A 6,000-nucleotide genomic window follows, 5' to 3' on the forward strand; every position below is an offset into this window, starting at 1 on the left:
ATCAGGTGTGTCACGGCCATGAAATGGTATCAGAGGACATGCACTAATTAGGAGTCACACCTGTGCATGTGTTTGCTCTACCTATGTGTTAAGCAAACACAAGCTGTTAACACATGACAGTAGTAAGCTACCAGTTTGTTAACACATGAGCAACGAATTACTCCCCACAATAGCTGACTTGGTGATTAATTGACACAAAGGATCCATACGTATTCTGATGTGCCAAGGCACTTGCCAAGCAGCTTCACATCTGGCTCTCCCCACCTTCCTCTACTCTTGTATTCCCCCCCAAAAAAATATTAAAATATAGAAAGCCTTCACTTTCTGCTCTATTGACAGAACCTCCAAGGTGGCAAGCAACAGTTTCAATAAAAGCACTCAAGATTCAATAATAATTCAATAACCACACCATCACCCACAGCAGCTGATTTAACAATGCAGCAAGGTTATTTCTTTCTTACATTTAAAGCCCACAGGCTCTGGTGGATTGAGCAGATGAGACCAATAGTGGGTCCAGTGGTCAAGAAGGTAATTACTGCATATGCTATAGAGGAAAATAAGGGACAGATGGGGCTCATCAACCTGAGAAGGTAGCCCATCAAGGAGAAGGAAAACTGATCCTAAACCTGCCCTGCCTTGCATTCATGAGAAAACCTTTGAGAGCAAACCCCAAGGAAAAATCTACCCTCTGCCTTGCAGTACATCTTCAAGGGAAGAAAAGGCTAAGGAGCAAACCCTACACCAGTCCAGAGTGGAGTCTCCAAGACAGTTGGATGGTGTCTTGTATGCCTCATTCTTGCAATCTCTGCAGTCAAGCTAGTACCAAATGTATTGCTCTGCTTTCCTTTGGAGTGCATCAGTGAGGCTGAGAGTGGGGTATTGTCTAAGCATTGCAGGACCTCCATACATGCTGCCCAGGCTTGTGCCCCAGGGAGGTCTCTTCAGTGCTGCTAATGCATCAAAAACAACACAGGAGGTGTCATTTATGAGTTATCAGTCTCTGCAGCCAAAGCCCACCCTGTGAATGCCCAGCAGTTTGACTTCACCCCAGAGGCTCACTCCATTGTCTCTTGAGGCAGATGGATGTCAACAAAAATATATCCCACCTTTCCTCCATATTTGTTTTCACCCCTTTCCCCATTATATTAACCTCACAACAACTCTGTAAAGTAGGTTAGGATGAGAAAGAGTGACTGGCCTGAAGTTACCTAATGAGCCTCATGCTGTCTTGGATTATGCTCCCAGTTTCTAGACATTGATCCTTTAATTCAAGGCTGGGGAACCTCCAGCCCAAAATGGTCCTCTAAGCCTCTCTACCTGGCCTTTATACTTCTTCCCAGGCCACACTCCTCACCATGTGCTTTGTACCCTGAACATCTTTGCCTGGCTAGAATGTGTCCTTGATCTCTGATAATGCCTTTTCCTTGTTTGAATGAAAAGCTGCGTGTGTGCATAGAAACTAGCCTCTTGTACAAAGGTAACATTTGCATTCATTATCCTGCCCACTTTGGCCTCTGTCCCCTCCTACCACTGGCATCTGGCCCTCAGAAGGATGCCCAGAAGGGTATGTAGCCCTTGGGTTGAAAAAGCTTCCCTTCCTCTGCTTTAGTTGCTACCTTTGCAACTTGACCTCCAGCCTGTCTTGGACCGTGATACCTGCTGGCTCTGCAACCTGACCTGTGAAACATAGGAAGCTACTTTATAACAAAGTCAGATTGCTTGTCCTTCAACCCCAGTATTGTCTTGCAGCCATCCTCCTCAGTTTCTAGCAGAGAGAGGTCTTTCCCATCACTTGCTACCGGATCCTTTTTTTAAAAGGTGGGGGGAATGCCTGGGTTCCTAGCTGAGTTTTTTGTTTTTTTCCAAGTAAAGCTTGTACTGTACCACTGAGCTATAGTTGCTACCCAAGGTATCTAATCCGATTGTACTATTCACCTCTGGCTGCTCAGGACGGCAACCAGTACACCTCTGAATACTGAAAAGTGACTACAGTAGTACCTCGGGTTAAGAACTTAATTCATTCTGGAGGTCTGTTCTTAACCTGGAGCACCACTTTAGCTACTGTCTTTCAAGATTTGATTTTGATTTTATAATTTCCCTAAACCACTTAGCCCCCTCCCCCCAATGTCAAGTAGTACAGTGGTACCTCGGGTTAAGAACTTAATTCGTTCTGGAGCTCCGTTCTTAACCTGAAACTCTTCTTAACCTGAGGTACCACTTTAGCTAATGGGGCCTCCCGCAGCCGCCGCAAGATTTCTGTTCTCATCCTGAAGCAAAGTTCTTAACCCGAGGTAATATTTCTGAGTTAGTGGAGTCTGTAACCTGAAGCATATGTAACCTGAAGCGTATGTAACCCGAAGTACCACTGTATTTGGGTTTTATTATTCTTATTATTTCTCCTGGGCCCAGATAGTGGCTTGGGGGAGTTAAATAAATTCCTACCCTGCAGAGCTGGGGTGGGGAGCCTGTGCCTCTCCATATGTTTTTGGACTCCAAATCCCATCAGCACCAGCTACCAAGGCCAATGTTCAGAGATGAAGAGAGTTTTGTTTCAGCTGTCTACAGAGGGCCACAGGTCCCCTATCCCTCATTGCAGAGGATTTTTGGGGTAATTCTTTTTTTCCTGCTCCTCTGAATGAGCATCTTTCCTATTCAGGATCATTATTCCCATGTTTTTAAATTGCACACTACAGTTGTACCTTGGATCCCAAATGCCTTGCGAGTTGAATGTTTTGGCTCCTGAACACTGCAAACCTAGAAGTGAGTGTTCCAGTTTGCGAATGTTCTTTGGAACCCAAATGTCCAAAGTAGCTTCTGATTGGCTGCAGGAAGCTGCACCTTGGTTTCCGAACGTTTTGGAAGTCAAACGGACTTCTGGAATGGATTCCATTTGACTTCTGAGGTACAAGTGTATATGAAAAAGTTGTATTAATATTGTGTGTTTTTCCCTCCGCCGCCCAGGTACCTTCCCAAAATGAAAATCTGGTTGAATATATTACTTATTATGGTTCTTCTCCTGGAAAAGGTTGAGTAGACAACCAGTTCCCACATGAATTTGACCACACATCACAAAACAAAACCCTAATCATTGGTTGTATCCACAAAGCACCCTAATGAAGCCACTTGTGTTTCTGCAGCTGGAGGGTCTGGTCTGGAAGTGTGTGTATAACTGATTCTGTCTGGAAATGTACAGAATGCCCAAGGCAATTCTCCACCACCTCTGCAATCCATAATCCTTCAGGAGATATGTGCCATTGTTTCAGGCTTGGTCCTTGGAGGTTGATGTATGTTGATATAGCATTCGCCTCCTTCTAATAACCCTTGACTTGGAGGAGTGTAGAGTCCTAATAAAGAATGCCAAACAATTGCTCTCCTGGCTAAGAAGGAATTTGAACAGCATCTTAACAGTGACCTGTTATTGCCATCGCTACAAATGAAGTAGATGTTCCTGTGCTTCTGGTAACTAATGTGAAGTGACTATTATGAATGAGTTCAGAGTATTAAATCAGTGGTTGAGAGCCTTTGCATCCAGCATAATTAAATTTGAATTTTGCAGGTTAGTTTCATATTTTGGCTTGAATCACAGGTAAGGAAATGAGCTGATGCAATTCTAGGCTGCTCCCTTCCAGAAACTCTGCAGCCAGAAAGGACTCCATGAGCATTTATGAAATCATTGGGTTGGAAGATATCTCTGAGGTCATCTAGCCAAACCGCTGCTCAGTGCAGCATCCCTAAGACAGAAGGAAATATCAACAAGTGCAATCCTATACCTGTTTATAGGATTTCACTGTTGATGTAGGAGAGGATGCCTTCACCCCAGTATGGCTTTCCTTTATCACATACACAGCCCAACAATACAACAAGAAGAACCCACCAAGAGCATACAAAACAATCTGGCTAACTTGACCCAACAATTTCCTGCCCCATGCAAACAAATCTCACTGCAGCCACTAAACACAACCAACCTCTCTCACTACCAAGGAAATATAATAAACAGAAAGAGAATCTACCCATACGATGCTGACATAAAACCCCCACATGCACACTAAGTATAAGAATGTAAGTTTACCACTTTCCCCATCCCCTCTTTTTCTTCCCCAACATTATTCTGTATACAATAATGTCTTGCATCATATATAACTGATATATGGAAAAGACTTTACAACCTGAGAAAAGAGACAAGGCACATATTTTTGTAAACAAAGAAAATCTTTAATTAAAAATATTATCCAAAAAAACCAAAATGGTGCACTCCTTTACCCAGTTACTTGGGAGTAATTCCCACTGAACTCAATGGTTGTATCCAAGTAAGTTCTACTCAGAATAGACCCATTGAAATTAATGAACCTAAGTTTGTCATGTCCTTTAACTTCAGTATGTCTATTTTGAATAAGGCTAGCACTGGTTACAAACCAATGAGACTAGTTTCTTAGTAGATATATAGAATTTTGCTGAAAATGAAGCACCAACAGAAACATGAATTCCAAAGTTTTCCTATTAGGATTGTGTTTATTGATAGGCTGCCTTTATGAGAAAAGCAAGCTATACATCTTCTAAACATATAAATACATTTAGACTGCAAATTTATACTTACCTGGGAGCAAGCCTCATTGGACTCCGTAGGATTGACTGTTGTTCTGATAGCAATCTTCGCTGATCTGGCCCTGTTCTGTATCGCAGCCCCACCAAGCCTGAATTCATAGAATCATAGAATCATAGAGTTGGAAGAGACCACAGGGGCCATCAAGTCCAACCCCCTGCCAAGCAGGAAACACCATCAGAGCACTCCTGACATATGGTTGTCAAGCCTTGGCTTAAAGACTTCCAAAGAAGGAGACTCTACCACACTCCTTGGCAGCAAATTCCACTGTCAAACAGCTCTTACTGTCAGGAAGTTCTTCCTAATGTTTAGGTGGAATCTTCTTTCTTGTAGTTTGGATCCATTGCTCCGTGTCCGCTTCTCATCCATGCCAAATTTCAGATGCCAGCCTTTGTCCACAAGCTTCCATGCCAGGACAATGCCAGTGTGACCGCCAAGGAGCTCAGCTAGGTAGCAAATGTCTCACTTCACCTCAAGAAAGATATTGCAGAGTTGGGAAAGGCTCAGAAGAAGGGCAACCAAAATGATTAAGCGGCTGGAGCGACTCGGCATTCAGGAAGAACTTTCTGACAGTAAGAGCCTGTTTTTAAGCAGAGGTTGGGTGGCCATCTGTCATGGATGCTTTCGTTGAGATGCCTGCATTTCAGGCGGTTATTCTGTTATTCTATGAAAAACGTATTTGTGATAGAATGGAAAGAAGAAGAAATATAGGTGAATAACAGAGCCTTTCATATGAAGCTTTTGCTCAAACTGCCTCTGGCTTCTGATTTGATGACAAGCTGCATTTCTCTGCACTGTGACAAACCTGTAGTTTGCTAAGGGTGCTGCTAAGGGCATTGCTGGGGACCATATACAGTGGTACCTCAGGTTAAGAACTTAATTCATGCTGGAGGTCCGTTCTTAACCTGAAGCTGTTCTTAACCTGAAGTACCACTTTGGCTAATGGGGCCTTCTGCTGCCACCACGCCGCCACCGCATGATTTCTGTTCTCATCCTGAAGCAACGTTCTTCACCCAAGGTACTATTTCTGGGTTAGCAGAGTCTGTAACCTGAAGCGTCTGTAACCCCAGGGACCACCGTATTCCCCGTATTCAAATTGACTGTAAAGCATGGTTGCCATACGTTTGGATTTCCCCAGACACGTCTTGGAATTTGCCCAGAAAAATGGCATCTGGGCAGATTTTTATAAAATTGGCAAAATGGAGGCAAGGGAGGTTAGTATTTTTCAACAATATGGAGCAAAAAACCAACCTCAACAACTTTGCCCGGATTTTCACTTTTGGGAATATGGCAACCCTATGTAAAGCATTCCGAGAATTGCTGCTCTGTGAGGGGAATAGGGGCATCTAAAGAACTCTTTGCAGTGCTGGATTAAGCCCCAAATCTTGGGACCCTCCTCA

The sequence above is a fragment of the Podarcis vaucheri genome (assembly GCF_965113315.1).
Source record: "Podarcis vaucheri genome assembly, chromosome: 15".
Taxonomy (NCBI): domain Eukaryota; kingdom Metazoa; phylum Chordata; class Lepidosauria; order Squamata; family Lacertidae; genus Podarcis; species Podarcis vaucheri.